Consider the following 18,770-nt stretch of genomic DNA (forward strand, 5'->3'; position numbering starts at 1 on the left):
TTGAGAGCCATGGGCTCACCATTCTGGGAGGCCAGGTCAGACAGCAGGCTTACAGGCCCACGCCTGCATTCTTCCCTGTGGCTTTCTTCCTCCCGACAAATGACACAACAGAGACAAAGGAAAACAGTGACCATCTCTGGGAGGAAAAGGATCAACAAAAAAATCAAGAGTATGCCTATCAAATCTTCACCGGAGTCCCTAAATCCAAGGACCTAGCTGCACACAGATTTTCTCCTGCTTATCTAAATTTAGAAAAGGAGAAAGGGGGAAAGAAAAGAGTCACCACTGTCTCTTCCACGAGTCTCTGTAGGCAGAGATCTGGGAGACTGAAGTGGTAAGAATTCTTACTGCCTGCTAGTGCTTGTCAGATGTCCCAGGCCCTCTATGTTGCAGCAGCCTCAAAGCAAGCAGTTTCCAGCTGGTGGTTCATCCTGCTGGGGAGGTGCTGACTGCTGGGAAGGAACAATCTTTCTTGGTAAATTGATATAAGACAGATTAACAGGAGAAAAACAAATTTAGGGGCACCTGGGTGGCTCAGTCACTTAAGTGTCGGACTTCGGCTCAGGTCATGATCTCACAGTCCATGAGTTCAAGCCCTGCGTCAGGCTCTGTGCTGACAGCTCAGAGCCTGGAGCCTGCTTCCGATTCTGTGTGTGTCTCTCTCTCTGCCCCTGCCCCACTTGTGTGTGCGCACTCTCCCTCAAAAATAAAATAAACATTAAAAAAAAAAAGAAAAACAAATTTAATTGCATACATGTGGGGACCCCACAAAGACAATGAAATTCCAAAGATGAGTCAGTCAGTTGAGGCTTATATGCCCTCCAAAGCTAGGGAATGGGATGGGGGCCTGGTGCTTCAAAGGGACAGAGGGTCGTTCACAGGACAACAGGAAGAGTGGATGTTTGGTAATTAGGTGTTTGCCCTGCTCTACAGATAGATTTTTCAGATAAACAGCCACTTTTGGTAACAGCTCTCTTTCTGGGCCGGGACCCAATTCTAAATTCCTTTAGGTAGTTAAGGAAGAAGTAAAAAAAAAAAAGTTTTTCTTGAATCTGCTGGTCTTGATTGCCTTCAGCTCAAAATAATCCTTGTGCCAAAGTGACTGACATATTTTGGGGTCATGTATTTTGCTCCCTCTCATACGATTCCATTTGTATGAGGTTCCTGGAATAGTCAAATTCATAGAGTCAGAGTAGAATGGTAGTTACCAAGGGCTGGGGAGGGGAGAATGGGGGAGTTATTTTTTAATGGCTACGGAGTTTTAATATGGAATGGTGAAAAAGCTCCGTGGATGGTGATAGTTGCCAAACAGTGTGAATGTACTTAATGCCACTGAATTAAACACTCAGAAAAGGTCAAGATGGCCAACTTCATGTGGCATGTACCCCACTACGATAAAAGTTTTAATTAAAAAACTTAAATCTATAGACTTGAATTACTATATGGTCATTGGAAAAAAACGGAAGACCTTTAAGAGGCCGTTAAGTGGAAGTAGTTGACTTTTGTTTCCTTTTTTTAAAGATTTTATTTTATTTTACTTTATTTTTTAAGTACACTCCATGCCCAAACTGGGGCTTGAACTCATGACCCCGAGATCGAGAGTGGCCTGCTCCCTGGACTCTACCAGCCAGGCACCCCTAAAAATAATTGAAGACAAGAAAAATCAAAGGTTGCCCAAGAAAGGAAATGTAACCATAGTATGCTGCTTGGTTGTGGAGGTAATAGTGCTTATTTATATAGTTTTAATCCTATGAGCAATATTGACTTTTCAACTTTAGTTTTTAATTTTTATTTAATGTCTCATTTATTTTTCATAGAGAAAGAGAGCACGGGGGGGGAGGGCAGAGAGAGAAAGGGACAGAGGATCCGAAGCGAGCTCTGTGTGTTGACAGCAGAGAGCCTGATGTGGGGCTTGAACTCCAAACCTGTGAGATCATGGCTGGAACCAAAGTCAGACGCTTAACTGACTGAGCCAGCCAGGCGCCCTTGAAAGTAGTTCAATAAGTTCAGTACAAGAAAAATCAAAGGCTGTCCAAGAAAGGAAATATAACCACAGTGTACTGCTTGGTAATAATGTTTATATAGTTCTAACCCTGTGAGCAATATTGACTTTTCAACTTTAAAAGTCAACCTATAGACGCAGCAAGGAAGAGAATGTTGGTTACAGAACGAAACATAAGCACTCTCTGGTTTGATAGTGTAAAATTAAAATCAGAGATCACAGGAGTAGGCAGGTAGGAGAAAGAGGCCGAGGGAAGGGTAGATGGCAGAATAACCATATCTGACAGACTTGGAACTTAGATTCCAAGTCTATAGTTCATAGAACTAAACGATCTCACGGTTTGTGGGTTCGAGCTCCTCATCAGGCTCTGCGCTGGTAGTGCAGAACCTGCTTGGAATTCTCTCTCTCCCCACCCCTTCCCCACTTGCGCGCTCTCTCTCTCTCTGTCTCTCTCTTTCTCCCTCTAAACAAATACATACATACGTACATACATGCCCAAACCTGAGGCCTAGAAGATGTTAGGGCAATGGTTCTCAATCTAGGACATAAAACAGAAGTTGTTTGTATTGTAGCAAGAGCAGTGGGCTGCAGGGATGCCCAAAAAGACCTTCTCCTTCCCTACTGGTTGGCCCTGGTCTGTAGCATACGACAGCGTTGAAACCTCTAGCCCAAGAAGCACTCCGATGGCCAATGGATCCCTGGAAAGGCTGGCTTGGGTCTCACTCCCTCGTCCATATGCTGCCCTGAGTGAGTCCTGGGGCCACATGAGTCATTGGCTTTGGACAAGGAGCTCTCAGCCTGTGCTCAAGCAGCATCCCAACCCCTTATGCCATCTCCACTGCACTTTCTCTTTTATTTTCCTGGAATATAGACCGTAGCCCACAGACAAGGGCAAGGAGAAGGAACAGAGACCCAGACAGGCCCCTCCCTCCTCTCTGGTCTTGAGCCTTCCAGTCTGCACACCGGAGGGTGCAGTAGATCTCCTGGAGGGAGGGAGGGAGAGAGAGAGAGAGAGAGAGAGAGAGAGAGCACGCAAGTGGGGAAGGGGTGGAGAGAGAGAGAATTCCAAGCAGGCTCTGCACCACCAGCACAGTGCATTCTCTGCAACAGATCAGCCCCATCAGAGGGGAACTGGGAGCTGATGGATGACCACAGCCACCAGGAGGAAGTGGCCTGGAAGAGTTTTCACTTCTCCAAAGTTATCCCTGCTGGTGGCTCTCACAGTCTGTATGTGACAAAGTGGGGGTGGGAGTGGAGTGGTCAGGAGCGAGTCTCAACTTTGTCACTGACCACTGCCACCACGTCACCCTGACAGGTCATTTCTATTTTCTGACCCTCAGTGTCCATTCTCAAGTGGGGGAAAAAAAATAGGCAACTGTTACAGTTGTCAGGAGGACTAACTACGATCCTGCAGTGGGTTTTCCAAATCCTAGGAATTGCTATGCCACCTGCGTGGTTTGCCATGCTCTATTATTACTTACCTAATAATTCCCCCTACGTGGTTTGCCATTTAAACATGTCCCGAAGAGGGGCACCTGGGCGGCTTAGTCAGTTAAGCATCCGACTTTTAATTTTGGCTCAGGTCATGATCTCATGGTTCGTGGGTTCGAGCCCCGTGTCGGACTCCAAGCTGCTTGGGATCCTCTCTCCCTCTCTCTCTGCCCTTACTCCACTCATGTTCTCTCTCTCTCTCTCTCTCTCTCTCAAAATAAATAAATAAACTTTAAAAAATTGAAGTGTTCATGTGAGAATTTAAATAAAAACTTGAAACAAATAATAATAAAAAACAAAATGTTCATGTGTGTACCACATGAATGGTGGGGTGACAGATGCAGAGAGATCACTCCTTCCTCTTTGCTTATGCACCACCACCTGTCCCCACCCCTGCCTCCGCAGGCTCTGATTTAACATCCATGGCTTTGTTTGTACGGAAATGAAAGAGGCTCCAAATCTCTGTAACGGTAGGTATTTTAACACATTCAGTATGTCCTTGCAGAGACTCAAGTGGCCTGAGTCACGGCCAGGTCTCACCTGCCTTTGTTTACACAGCTAAGCAAGGTCAGGGCCAATTCCTTTTAGCTCCTGCCATATAAAAAAGAAAAAGACTGAAGCAGGGTAGCAAAATTTCTGTACAGCATAAAGGTTTTAAGTTTAGACTAGAAGAGACACTCGCTGTATAAAAGAATTCATGATCTAGGAGGTCCTGTGTGATTTTTACTCTATCTTGGGTGGTTTTTTTTGACAAGATAACATGTTCCAGGTTTAAAGGAGTTCTAACAGGATACAAAATGGTCATTCCATAGAGATGTCCATCACCGCAAAACATTGGAAATAACCTAATAATAAATCGACATGGAAGGGATTAAAGAAACAATGATTCATTCATTCAAAGGAAAATTGCAGCCATTAAAATAATGACAATTACGTGTCAACATATAATGAGCTTTGAAGTTACGCTGAATCAAGAAAGATGATAAAATAGTCCTCAAATTGGGAATCTATGTTGAAAAAGCATGTACACAAAAAGAACAAAAAGCCATGAACACTTACAGTGTGGTAGGCCTTCTGCTGAGTCTTGAGGATACACAAACGAATGAAATGTGGTCCTAATACGGCTTTCTGCTATGTACCCGCACCCACTGGTGTGCAGTTAAATATTTAGCAGCCAGCTACCGGTTGGGGGTAGAGAGAAACATTTTGTACTTTTGCCAGTTTCTGTGATGTAAGCATTTCTGCCATGGCCCATTTCAAGCTACCAATGGACTTTCATTGACCAGGGATTTGGGAAGAGAGGTATACAAGTGGGTCTTGCGAGTCAGTGCCCCCTGGCTCCAGCACATCCCTGGAGATTTCCACCATCTAATGTCTAACAGTTGGGAGGTGGTTCTTCAAGCAACAATAATTTATTCATAGAGTGGAATGCAACTCAGTCATGAGAACATCATACTTCAGAATAATTAGTCATTTGAAAAAGTTCAGAGTTCATTTTCAAGTTAAAAAAAAAAAAGGAGGTGTGAGTGAGATCAGTGAAAATGGCAATGTAAGGACTCAAAAAATTGTTCCCTCCCTAAAATCAACCAGAAAACTGAAAAAATGATCAAAATCAACTTTTTGAGGCCTGTGGAAATTAGCCAAAGGCTTGAAACAACCTGAAGAACACTTAATCAAGAGTAAATATGAGTGTCAGTACAAACAGTGTTTTGTTTTTTTTTTTAACGTTTATTTATTTTTGAGACAGAGAGAGACAGAGCATGAACGGGGGAGGGGCAGAGAGAGAGGGAGACACAGAATTGGAAGCAGGCTCCAGGCTCTGAGCCGTCAGCCCAGAGCCCGACGCGGGGCTCGAACTCACGGACCGCGAGATCGTGACCTGAGCCGAAGTCGGACGCTCAACCGACTGAGCCACCCAGGCGCCCCAGTACAAACAGTGTTTTATGACATTTGCACTTGCCCTAGACCCATCCCTTGTTGTCCAGGTCCACAGTAACCTTCAAAAATAACAACCTGCAGGCCTGGTCTGGTGTGGCAGCTACCAGAGGAAGAAGAATGGAGCTAGAACTCTTTAAAGATGCATTCCTGAGGGGCGCCTGGGTGGCTCAGTCGGTTGAGCATCCAACTTTGGCTCAGGTCATGATCTCGCGGCTTGTTGAGTTCAAGCCCCACTTTGGGCTCTGTGCTGACAGCTCAGAGCCTGGAGCCTATTTTGGATTCTGTGTCTCCCTTTTTCTCTGCCCTTCTCCCATTCATGCTCGCTCTCTCTCTCTCTCTCTCTCTCTCTCTCTTTCTCTTTCTCTCATCAATAAACATTTAAAAACATTTTTTAATTGTTTAAAAGAAAATGTTCTGGAATAAGTGATAGTGTTTCCACAACCTTGTGGCTATGTCAGAAATCACTGAATTGTACACTCTAAAATTGGTGAAAGGTCAATCTTGTGGTATATGAATTATATCTCAAGTAAACAAAACACCAGTAGGTTACAGAATAATGTTTTGTATAAGCTTTTGTATAAGCAGTAAGTAGGCAGCCCCTTACATGGCCCCCAGGGATTCTCATCTGGCCTTTTGGTATAGGCCAGATTTAGTGACTGGCTCGTAACAACACAGCTGAAGTGGTGGAACGTTGCTTTGGATACTACTTTGTAAAAAGATTGTGCCTTCCATACTGGAGACTCTCCATCTCTCTGCTTCTCCCTTCTCTCCTCGTTCCGGAGAAGCCAGCTGCCATATCATGAGCAGCTCTATGGAGATCCCATGTGGTGAGGAACTAATGTCCGCAGACAACAGGGCAGACCGAAGGCCTGCCAACAGCCAACAAGTCAGCTTCAAAGTGGATCCTTCTAAGGGGCGCCTGGGTGGCTCAGTCGGTTGAGCATCTGACTTCGGCTCAGGTCCTGATCTCTCAGTCCATGAGTTTGAGCCCTGCGTCGGGCTCTGTGCTGACAGCTCAGAGCCTGGAGCCTGCTTCTGATTCTGTGTGTGTCTCTCTCTCTGCCCCTCCCCTGCTCATGCTCTCTCTCTCTCTCTCTCTCTCTCTCTGTCAAAAGTAAAAATGAACATTAAAAAAAAAATTAACAAAGTGGATCCTCCCAGCCCCGGTCGAGCCTTGAGATGAGGATAGTTTCAATCACCCCCTTGATTGCAGCCTTTTGAGAGAATCTGAGCCAGATGCACCCAACTAAGTTGCTCCTGAATTCTTGACCACAGAGACTGTGAGATAATAAAGTGTTGATTTTTAGCTGCTGGGTTTTGGGGTAGTTTTGATATTTTCTAAAGTTAACGAATACGGTATGTTATGTTGTTACATCAAGCATGCACAAAAAACCAGTAATGATGTATGCCACGTATTATTTTGCTGGTTATCTCTAGGTAGTGTGATTGTTGATGCCCTATTTTCCTATTCACAGATTCCTGATCTTTCTAAACTGTTCAATAATGAATATATTGTTTACATAATGAGGGAGAATAGGAAAGTGATAGCTACTTTTTTTTTTATCATTTATTTATTTTTGAGAGAATAGGGGGAAAGGCAGAAAGAGGGAGACAGAATCTGAAGCAGACTCCGCACTGTCAGTCCAAAGCCCGATGTGGGGCTCAAAGTCATGAACCGTGAGATCATGACCTGAGCCAAAGTCAGACACTTAACCGACTGAGCCACCCAGGAGCCCCAGTAACAGCTACTTTTAGTATGCTTAGGGACTATTTGGATTTGGTAACATATAAAATGGATTTGATACAATATTAGGTAAAATAAGCAATATAAAAATCGTATCTGTAATATATCACTATTATTACATAAAAATTCCTTCTGTATTTGGATAAGGTCTGGAAAGGAAAGCTCAAAACAGTTAATTCTGCTGGCTCAGTCAGGAGATCATGCAACTCTTGATGTCAGGAGTTGTGAGTTCCAGCCCCATGCTGGGGTTGGAGCTTACTAAAACAAACAAACAAACAAACAAACAAACAAAAAACCAACAACAGTTAATTCTTCAGAATCTCCCTTTGAATTTCAAATTCATTGTTATCATGGTGTTTAATTATTGAGTTCCACTTGGCTAGAACGTTGAGAATGAAGAAAGATCACCTTGGCAGACCTTGGAGAAAGGCAGAGTGGAGGCTACACCCTGGGAGGAGAGTGGAATGGTAGGTCTGTATGGGGTGTAGAGCTCAGAGGTTGGAGTAGAAAGAAGGATGAACCCAAGAGAGGATTAGGAGGCCATATGGGTAGACCCTGGTGCCTGGTTAATAAGGAGGCAGAGAGAGATGACCAGAATAACTATCCCACACTTGACATAGTCTCTAAAGACCCCCGAGAAGGGAAATTGATCTACTCTCTCACAGTGTCAATGTTACTAAGAGGTTATTTGAAAGCTGTACATAATTGTTTGTGTTCTATTCACCTTGCTTTCCCCCAAGAATGGATTAGAGACCTGGCCCTTTCAGGGTGTTCACCAATGGACACAATGGGTAAACGGTGTGATAGTGGTCGTTAGTATTCAAATTCTCCTCCTTTCAGGAACTTAGTAAGATCTTGCTTCCCTGCCTAATTGAAGCTAGTTAGGGCATGACAGGCTTTGTCTCAGAAAACAGAAATGGAGGCAACAGGTTTCACATGTGAGTGGGGGCCAGGGCATAATTTCCATAGCCACACCCCCATGACACAGCACGTGCTATGCCAGTAAGGGGAGGCCTGCTCCATCAGCCCAGGTTCCTAAATGAGGACAAGTTGGGGCAAGACATACCATTAAAAAACACACAGAATCTACGGTGGTGGATACACAATCTAGACAGGAGATCAAATTACATAGAATTTAGTACACAAACACACACATACACAAAAATGAGTACAAGTAAAAGTGAGGAACGTTGAGTAAGATTGATGTCAGTAGGGGCGCCTGGATGGCTCAGTCGGTTAAACATCCGACCTCAGCTCAGGTCATCATCTCGTGGTTTGTGAGTTTGAGCCCTGCGTCGGGCTCTGTGCTGACGGCTCAGAGCCTGGAGCCTGCTTCCGATTCTGTGTCTCCCTCTCTCTCTGCCCGTCCCCTGCTCATGCTCTGTGTCTCTCTGTCTCTCATAATAAGTGTTAAAAAAAAAAAGAAAGATTGATGTCAGTATCCTCACAGTGAGGCACTATATAACTCTGCAAAATGTCACCACTGGGGGAAACAGAAAAGTATACGAACCATCCCCGTATTATTTCTCACAACTGCGTGTGAATCTACAGTTGGCAACAGATGATAAAATTATTCTTTTTTCAGTATTTTCTGATCTTTCTGATTACCCAAAGTAGAAATTAAAAATATGACAGCAATGTACCTTGTACACTTCTCTGACACTTGCAAGTACCCCTTTTGAACAAAGAAAGAGCGAGATTCATTCTTAAAATCTTCACCAGACAATATCTATCTATAATTCAATAATGCTTAAGTATGCTTATTTTGGCAGTTATTTTTATATGTTGAGAGAGACTCGTTATCCCCTTATAATGGTGATACAAAGTTTTCCTTTAAAAAAATAAATTAAAAGACAATTTAAATCAACTCCCTTTCTGTAAAAAGCAGTATTGGGGTGCCTGCGTGGCTAAGTCAGTTAAGCATCCGACTCTTTTTTTTTTTAAGTTTATTTATTTTGAGAGAGACGGAGACAGAACAATATGGGGAGGGGCAGAGAGAGAGAGAGAGGGAGGGAGAGAATCCCAAGCAGGCTCCGTGCCGTCAGCACGGAGCCCCGGTTGGGGCTCCAGTTCATGAACCGCGAGATCATGACCTGAGCCGAGACCAAGAGTCGGACGCTTAACCGAATAAGCCACCCAGGTGCCCCTGACATGAAATGTTTTTTGAAGTGTAACATGTACAGAAGCAAGTATTTGAGTCCTAACTTTGTAACTCGGCAAAATTCTCCTCAAATGGATCTACGAATGCCATGCAATTCCAGTCAACATTTATGGCAGAATTTTTTGTGTGGAAATTGACAAGTTGATTCTAAAATGTATATGGAGATCCAAGGGGCCAGCAAGAGCCAAGACAATTCAGAAGAGGAAGAACAAGGGTGGTGGACTTACGCTACCAGATACCAGATACTTACTCACGTAAGTATAATAATTAATACAATGTAGTATTGGCATGAAGATAGGCAAACAGCTCAGTGGAACGGGACAGAGTCTAGAAATAGACCCATAAATATGCAGTCATCTGATTTATGAGAAAGATGATACTCCAGAGCAGTGGGGGGAAGATGGTCTTTTTAGGAGATGATACAGGGCCGTGGCTGCTTCTCTGGCTATGCTCACTGATCCTTGACCTCTTCCGTGGGACCTGCATTTCTAACAGGGCATGTGTGAGTTATGCACAGAACCCTGTGGGGTCTTCCCATAGATCAAAATCATAATGAGTGAGATCTGACTCAGCTCTGCTGAGGATAAACCCCCAATCCGCTTAAGGATCCCCCCTTCCCTCATCAGCCCTTCTGGGTGAAAAGGCAAAACAGGGATGTGGTCTCCAGCCTCCACTTTGGGCCCAATGATCTTTACCTCCTGGTGTTCATTTCCTGCTGTAGTTTCCTCTTACACAGAATCAGAGCTGAACTGTATGGTGAGTCGAATTCTGTACAGGTGACAGTGTATGACTTCTGAGGCTTGGTAGTATCAGACATTACAGCTTCTATCTTGGTCCTTTGGGTTGTTTTCTCAGGGGGGAGTCAGCTTCCGTGTCATAAGGACAAACAGTCCCTTGGAGTGGCCCATATGGAAAGAAACCAATTTGTCAGCACCAGTTTGCCGGCCATGTGCGTGAGCCACCTTGGAAGTAGATTCTCCAGCCCCAGGTAAGTCTTTCAGATGATGGTAGCTTCTAGCTGAGGTCCCAGACATCATGGACTAGAGATAGGTCATGTGTAGTGTGCTCCATCTGAACTCCTGGTCCACGGAAATCATGACATGATAAATGACTATTGGTTCATGGCTCTAAGTTTTAGGGTATTTTGTTTTGCAGCAATAGGTAGCTGATACAGTGGCTCAAGCCCGATGCCCTTCTGGCCCAAACCCTTGATGCTGGGAAACTCCTGCCCATTAGCCTCACCCCAGAGGGTTTGTTGGCAGCTCCCTTGCAGCCTCCTCTTGTCCTCATGTCCCTGTCCTTTCTCTGTCCAGGGAGGCAGAGGGCAGGATCAACACACCTGCTGCCTAAGTGGAGGTTCCACTGGGAAACCAGGTGCACATCAATCTTGCTCGTAGCCCCCCACCCCAGCTTTAAGAGTAAGTCTCATAGAATCCCCTCACCTTGGCGATGGTGGGGAAGGGAAAAAAAAACCAGGAGTCCCCAGTGGACCCTGAGCCTACATGGATTCCCTGTCTCACCTCTTCCCATACTTTTGCTCATGGAGGGGCGGGGGAGGAGGGTGACTGTGGTAGGGCCAGTCCTGCCACTTCTCTGTATACTCCCAGGGCAGTGCCTGTTCTTGCCCCAGTCTTAGTAGACATCCTTAATCATCCTTAAATGCGAGGTCCTCAACACTGTCCTCAACCTTGCATCTACTTCAATTGTCAATACCAGGAAAACAGGAAAAGGCCCCTGGCAACATCTAGGTCAAAGGTGTTCACATCCTATTATGACCTACTCTTTCTTCTTAGGTTTCCTTGCAGCTCTGGCTTTCTTTCCTCTAACGCTGTTCCCTAGGAACACTGAACCATCATCAATTTCTGGAATAAGTTATGACAGGGGGCGCCTGGGTGGCTCAGTCAGTTAAGCGTCTGAGTTTGGCTCGGGTCATGATCTCACGGCTCATGAGTTCGAGCCCTGCGTTGGGCTTTGTGCTGACAGCTCGGAGCCCGGAACTTGCTTTGGATTCTGTGTCTCCCTCTCTCTCTGCCCCTCCTCTGCTCAACTCTGTCTCTCTCTCAAAAATAAACAAACATTTAAAAAGTTAAACAAAATACGTTATGACATGCTCTCTCTTTTCTCCAAACCTTTGCACATAGTCATTCCTCTGTTGGCAGTAACCTCCTTCTTCCTTTGCCCAGCAGAATCTTTCTTACCCTTCATGAGTCACCTCATCACTACCTTCTCTGGGAAGCCCGCCCATGACTCCTCTGTCTCTCAGGCTACATCAGGTGCCTCTCCTGGGCCACCCTCACCCCTTTGTTGCCTGCATGTAGCATGTATCATGCTGTATATGTGTCAGAGGCAGAAAGCTGTCCACCAAAGTTTCTTCTCCCACTTCCATGGCAAACAGCTGTTGCCAGAAGGCAGCTGGCTAACCCTGTCCTTCATTTCCCACCTCCTCTTGCAACTAGAGATGATATGGAGAAAATGATACCATGCAACAAGGCCATAGGATAAAGAATTACTGAGAAGTGCATTAGACAGGGTGATCCAGGGGGGTTTCACCTATAGTGTCATTTGAGTTAAGACTCAAATGGTAGGAAGGATCCAGCTGTGTAAAGATCTTCAGAATGGAGGAGAGGGGAAATAGTTGAGACAGAGGACCTAAGAAGGCAATGGTGGTAACAACTCTGATGTATTTGAGAACAGGAAGAAGACCAGTGTGGCAGGAGTGGACTGATCAAGGGAGAAAGGGAGACTAGCTGGGGGCACGGTCCTTCGCCAACCCCACTTCCCTACTGTATTTTTCTCCATCACATATCGCCATCTAGCATGCTACATATTTCACTTATTATGGTTTATTATGGTTTATTTTCACTTATGGTTTATTTTCTGTGTGTGCCTCGTGTAAGTTCCACGAGGGCAAGGGTTTTGTCTGATTTGTTCACTGCTCTCTCTCCGGGGCTTAGAATAACGCCTGCCACACAGTAAGTGCTCAAACTAGGTTTATTGCATGAATAAACGCAGGAAAGATAGACAAAGGCCAAATGATGTAGGGCCTTGAAGACCATGCTATAGGGGCATCCCGGGCAAAGGGGACCAGAGGCACACACAGGGATGGGCATGTGTTGCTAAAGGCAGGACAAAGCACCCATAGCATTGTCGGGATGATGGCTTCAGAGGCTAGAGGGGGGCTTCGATCCACACTCTAGAAAGAATGCCTGGGTGGCAGCAGGACTCCCTGGTCCGCGTGGTGCTTATTAATCTGAAGTGCAAAGTCTGGAACAAATACAGTGGTCCACCTTGGCAGTGGTCCCCAGGGCAGACATCACCCATATGAGAGAACACAGAAGGATCCCACGGCCACTGAATGCTTAGCAGCCCTTTCTCCTCGCCTCATTAACTCAGTGTGGCAGGGGCCAGCTCTGGGACTCAACCTCCTGTCTTCTGGGGTGACTGCAGTGACCTACTACTGGCTGTGGGGTTGCCACTTTGCCCTTCATAAGGTCTTTGGACCTTCTCATCCATCCTAAGCTATCAATGGGGTGGAAACTCCTATCCTCATTCCACAGAAGAGGAAACAGGCCGAGTTTTCATCAGGACTCTCGGATGTAAGTGACAGAAATCTAACTTGAACTGCCTTATGTGCAAGGCTTGGCTCCTAGCACACAGAACCTGAGAGCAAGCCTGACATGCTACTGCTTTATTGTTGAGTTCATTACCTGGGCAGCAAGAGTGAAAGAAAAAGCAAAGTGAGGACAGGACAGGGGAGAAGGGAAAACAAACAGAAGGTAATGTGTTACCATACTGGTCACAGACTCAGCAGGCACAGCTGGTTGCTGGGTCTCATACAGGCTGCCAGATCAATATAGGACGCCCAGGTAAATTTGAATTCCAGATGAATACGAATAATGTTTTAGGCCAAATTAAAAAAAAAAATTTTTTTTAACATTTATTTATTTTTGAGAGACAGAGAGAGAGAGACAGAGCACGAGCTGGGGAGGGGCAGAGAGGAAGAGGGAGACCCAGAATCCGAAGCAGGCTCCAGACTCGGAGCTGTCAGCACAGAGCCCGACATGGGGCTTGAGCCCATGAACTATGAGATCTTGACCTGAGCTGAACTTGGACGCTTAACCGACTGAGCCACCCCGGCGGCCCTAAGCCAAGTCTTTTTATTTGCTAATTCTGACAACTTTAGTCCCATGAGATATCTCTAGACAGGCATTTGGAACCATCCACTGGGGAAAGATAAAAGCAAGACTTTACCTCTCAGTCCCCAAATCCTGACTCCCGTTGATCAGAGTTTATCCAGGGGGATGTTCACCCCCCTTCATTTCTGGGCTGTATTTCCTGCCTCTTCTGAGCAGTCCGTAGAAGAGTCACCAAAGCCTGTGTAAGTCCACTTGGGCGGGACTTGGGACCTGAAGCCGCTGTAGCTCCTGCTTGAGGCTGGCCCCTGGGAATGGCTGTGACTTTCCCTTAAACAAGTGGTGAAGCCTGGAGGGTGGAGTGGAGATGGGGTTGGGGAAATGGGGGAGGGAGGAGGCAGGTGGATTCAGGCATCACTGGATACAAGTGCCCAGATTTTAACCCTAAGACATGTCCCTCACCATCTCTTTGTTTTCCTCTGTTTTTATTTTTTACGTAAAACCCAGCGTGGGGCTTGAACACATGACCCTGAGATTGAGAGTTGCATGCTCTACCACCTGAGCCAGTCAGGCACCCCTGTTTTCTTCTGTTATTTAGTAAGTAAAGACTCCCAGGTGGTCTGCCCTCAAGGTGACAAGAAATCCCCCAGCAATTCTAGACATGTCTTACTCTTTATCCACAGGGAAAACGTCTTCTCTCTTCCAAAAATCTGCCTTCCTCCACCCCAAAAAAGAACTGGACTTGAGCGGTTTTTAAAAAAATTTTTTAACGTTCATTCCGTTTTGAGAGACAGAGAGAGACAGAGAGAAAGCCAGGGAGGAGCAGAGAGACAGGGAGACAGAGAACCTGAAGCGGGTTCCAGGCTCTCAACACAGAGCCCTACGTGGGGCTCGAACTCACAAACTGTGAGATCATGACCTGAGCCAAAGTCAGCCACTTAACCAACTGCAACACCCAGGAACCCCTGGACTTGAGAGTTATTAGCCTTGATTTCCCTGGAGCTGGTCGAGTGCCCATTCCTAACAGGGTTACTGTGGGCAGAGGGCTACAGTGCAGCCTTGTGAGCAGGAAAGCTCTGGAAAGCAGTCTGTGGCTAGTGTTACGGGAAGAGGAAGAAGACCTTGTGTAATGTGAGGTTGTCTTTTTGTAGGTACACCCCTGACCACATACACACACACAACACTGGGACCTCTTGGAGCACCGGGACCGTGGCTGGTACATCTCTCTGTTCCTAGGGTTGTCCTGCAAGCTGAGGACTGATTTGTTTTGGATGAACAAATGAATGGATCTTTGTTTCCTTCACTACATTTAGCAGGAAGATGCCTGAAGCCACCACCCCAGATTTATCTCACCCAGCAACTGATATATAACTTCATTCATTCTCCTACATGTGATAGAGTACTTGATAAATCACTTTCACATCTGACTCCCACAATAACTCAGAGTTGGTGTTATCAATTCCATGTATTTATTTATTTTTAATGTTTATTTTATTTTTGAAAGAGAGAGAGAGAGAGAGAGAGAGATTGAGTGGAGGAGGGGCAGAGAGAGAGGGAGACACAGAATCCAAAGCAGGCTCCAGGCTCTGAGTTGTCAGCACAGAGCCCAACGCGGAGCTCAAACTCATGGACCGTGAGATCATGACCTGAGCCGAAGTTAGCACTTAGCCAACTGACCCACTCGGGCGCCCCACTACCATTTTTGAATGAGGAAATTGAGGCCCACATTGCTCAAGTGAGTTTCTCAAAGGCATAGGGGCTTAGACTGGGGAAGCACCAAAAAGGGAAGATTAGAGCAGGCATGGAGGAACAGCCAGCAAGTGACTCCTGGGTTAGTAGGAACTGCCAAGGAAGGAAAGGAACCCTTGAGCAAAACTTGGCTATGTTTCTTTTTTTTTAATTTGTTTCATTTCTATTTATTTTATATAGAGAGAGAGAGCACACAAGCGGGGGAAAGGGGCAGAGGGAGAGAGAGAGAGCAAGAGTGAGAGCGAGAGCGAGAGAGAGAGGGAATCTCAAGCAGGCTCAGAGCAGAGCCCGTAATGGGGCTCAATCCCACAACCCTGGGATCATGACCTGAGCTGAAATTGAGAGTCAGATGCTCAACCGACTGAGCCACCCAAGCGCCCCTGAAACTTGCCATGTTTAAATAGCAAACTCCATGGGGTGCCTGGGTGGGTCAGTCGGTTGAACATCCGACTTGACTTCGGCTCAGGTCATGATCTCGCAATCTGTGAGTTCGAGCTCCGCATCAGGCTCTGTGCTGACAGCTGGGAGCCTGGAGCCTGCTTCTGATTCTGTGTCTCCCTCTCTCTTTGCCCCTCCCCTGCTCATGCTCTGTCTCTCTCTGTCTCAAAATAAATAAATGTAAAAAAAAAAAAAAAAAAGGAGTTGGATCCTTAACTGACTGAGACACCCAGGTGCCCCCATCCCCACCCAAATTCAAAAGGAAGGGAAGTAGACTCCACATATCGAAGTAGGAGCAAAGAATTTACCACTGCCTTTAATCTACAACAGACCACCTTCTAGACACAAATTATTTCTATTACTTCCATGTGCAAAAGATATTTACTTCCTCCCAAGGACCCTTGAAGTCTCATCCCAAAATATCATTGGCTCATAATGCATCTTATCATATAAATCAGGTCCAGGTACAGATCAGGTACAGATGATTCCTCAAGAACAGCTTCTTGAGTACTATTCCTCTTGATCTGAAGACGTGCAAGCTACGGACGGGTTTTCTGCTTTCGAGATACCCAGCAAGTAGAGTTGACCAGGCTTGAGCTCACCAGATCTCAGGCAGACACTTCTGTTCCAACAAAGGGGGAAAACGGGAGTGACGTGGCTACCCTGGGTCATAGCAATTCTGAAATCCAGTTAGGTATGCGCTGCCAGCTCTTAGATTCTGGTCCAATACTGCTTCCTGGGACCGATTCTCTGCAGCTCTTGACTCTACCCTCTGGTGAGTTTCTTCTGAGTCATCCCTTCTTTTCCACAAGAAGTAGCCCGTGTTTACATCTGAGTAGCCTCCTCAGTCAGCTTCTTAGAAGGCAGGGGCTCACAGGTTTCTCCTTTTGTGCTCTGCCTTTCCCTGCGTTCTGTAATTGCTTACCTTCAAACCTGGCATTTTGTAAGGCTGCAGGATGGGGCGCAGTTTCCATAATTCTTGTCCTTTGAGACTATTTCCAACTTCTATCCCCGTGAATACTCTGCGAAAGGTACTCCTTGAGCACCGACTGTGCCCTAGCACTATTCTAGGGATCAGGGACATAGCTATGAATGAAACAGACAAAAATGCCTGCTCTTATAGAGATGCCATTCTAGTGGAGAGATGGGCAATAAGCAAGTAAGCAATATAAACAAACAAACAAACAAGGCGAGCAGGGAAATAGCAAGTGGTATTTTGTGTTGGTAGGAAGGGGAACTTCCATTTTAAATAGGAAAGGCCATTCTCACTGAGGAGATGACATTGAAGTCAAGACCTGAGAAAAGTGAGAGTGGCCGTACAGGTATCTGAGGGAAGAGTCTTTCAGACAGAACGAAATACAACGGCAAAGACCTGAGTTAGATGTGTGCCTTCTCTTTTCTTAAACTAATATAGTTTGAGCAGACCTATCTGAGGTGGGTCTACCCACCTACCCTGATGGGGTAGGACCTTTTGCTTGTACAGCTTTTAGTTTTAGTCTGATTTACGGGAAGAGTTTGACCAGGAGAATGACATGGTTTGACATTTTTATAGAATTACTCTGGCTGCTGTGTTAAGAATTGACAAGGAGTGAGGTGGGAGCAGGAAAGCACGATTTTTTACTGCAATCCAGGGGAGAAGTGATGGGGTTCAGAACAGGTGGTAATGGCAGAGATAGTAAGTGGTCATGCTCTGAATATCTTTTGAAGGCTGTGAACGAGGGGTGCAAGAGAGAGGGGAGTTTAATTCATTTTCCAGGACTGCTGTAAACAAATCACCACCAGCTTGGTGGCTTAAAACAACAGAAATATATTCTCTCAAATACATCTCAAATAGAAAATTCAAAATCAAAGCCTCCACCTCCCCCCCACCCTACCCCTCCACCTTTTTTGTCTCTTTCAGCTTCTGGTGGCTGTCAGCATTCGTTGGCTTGTGGCTACTCACTCCAATCTCTGACCCCATCTTCATATGGACTTCTTTTCTCTGTGTGCTTGTACCCCGTGTGTATCTTCTAAGGACACTTGTCATTGGATGTAGGACCCACCTGGATAATCCAGGATGCTTTCATCTCAAGATCTTTAATTACATCTGCAAATACCCTTTTTCCAAATCAGGTCACATCCACAGGTTCCACGGTATAGGCTTACCTTTTGGCCGGTGACTATTCAGTCCACTACAGCAGACAAGAATGATTCCAACATTTTTTGGACCGAGCAACTGAAAGAATGAAGCTTTCACGAACCAAGACAGGAAAGGACTATGAGAAGAGCATGTTGTCGAAGACGTTGATCTGAGTTCTGAGTTGATCTTAATGTGCTCAGATGGGGCAGGTGCTTGGTAGGGTGTCCCACCCTCCTAAGCTCAGAGAGTCTTGAGCTGTTGTCACCAGCTGGGCCCCAAAGCCTGACCTTTACTGCCTACCTGTTTATTGTACTCACTGACCTTTCTCTCACCTTTTTCCTTAAGCTCTTCTTTCCAGCTTATCTCTTAACTCAGGCAAAAGACCTGAGGGACATAACATCCCAGATAGAAACAGAAATACCTCTCAAGCAATAACAACTGCCTAGACCACCCAGACCAGTTTGAACTTAACCCCCCACTCATGCCTGTGCAGATGGACCATGGAGAGATCCATGGAGTGACTGACAGTTACAATTACCTCATTATAATAGTAAAATCTCTGCCCAAGGAGGAGCATACGCCTCATATACATAACATACGATGTATGTATAGGCATGTTTCCTTAAGGTGCCTGCGCCTCCTTTTGCCCCCCTCTACATAGGATGACAAGGCTTCCATCTAAATATTCATCCTAACCCTAAGTAAAAGGAACCTATTCACCCTCGCTCAGGAAGTCATGGCTTCGGAAGTTATTCCTCAGCAATCTCCTTATTTGCTGCAAATAAAAGTTTGCTTTGTGTGACAGCTCCACCTGGCATGTCTGTGACTCACTAAGAAGTGACCTCATGTTAGTTGGATTACACTGTTTTTCCGTTTTCTTGGACCCTTTCTTCTGCCAGAAAAAAAATGTTTTGGTAGTGTCTAATTTACCTCCATGTCTTTATCACTCTGTAATACAATTGGTGCAGTCATTTGCCGTCTACTCGATTATGCAC

At 45.6% G+C, this 18,770-nt stretch overlaps 1 long non-coding RNA gene across 2 annotated transcripts; it reads left to right on the forward strand.

Moving 5' to 3' along the window:
- The first annotated feature begins 1,556 nt into the window (after positions 1 to 1,556).
- Positions 1,557 to 18,555, forward strand: LOC113596453 (uncharacterized). Of its 2 annotated transcripts, none has more exons than XR_003417190.2 (3): positions 1,557 to 1,718; positions 10,192 to 10,324; positions 17,769 to 18,555. It is a non-coding gene; the product is annotated as an uncharacterized LOC113596453 (long non-coding RNA). The 2 variants fall into 2 exon arrangements; XR_003417191.2 differs by having other exon boundaries at positions 18,121 to 18,553.
- The last annotated feature ends 215 nt before the right edge of the window (positions 18,556 to 18,770 follow it).

The sequence above is a fragment of the Acinonyx jubatus genome, chromosome A2 (genome assembly GCF_027475565.1).
Source record: "Acinonyx jubatus isolate Ajub_Pintada_27869175 chromosome A2, VMU_Ajub_asm_v1.0, whole genome shotgun sequence".
Classification (NCBI taxonomy): domain Eukaryota; kingdom Metazoa; phylum Chordata; class Mammalia; order Carnivora; family Felidae; genus Acinonyx; species Acinonyx jubatus.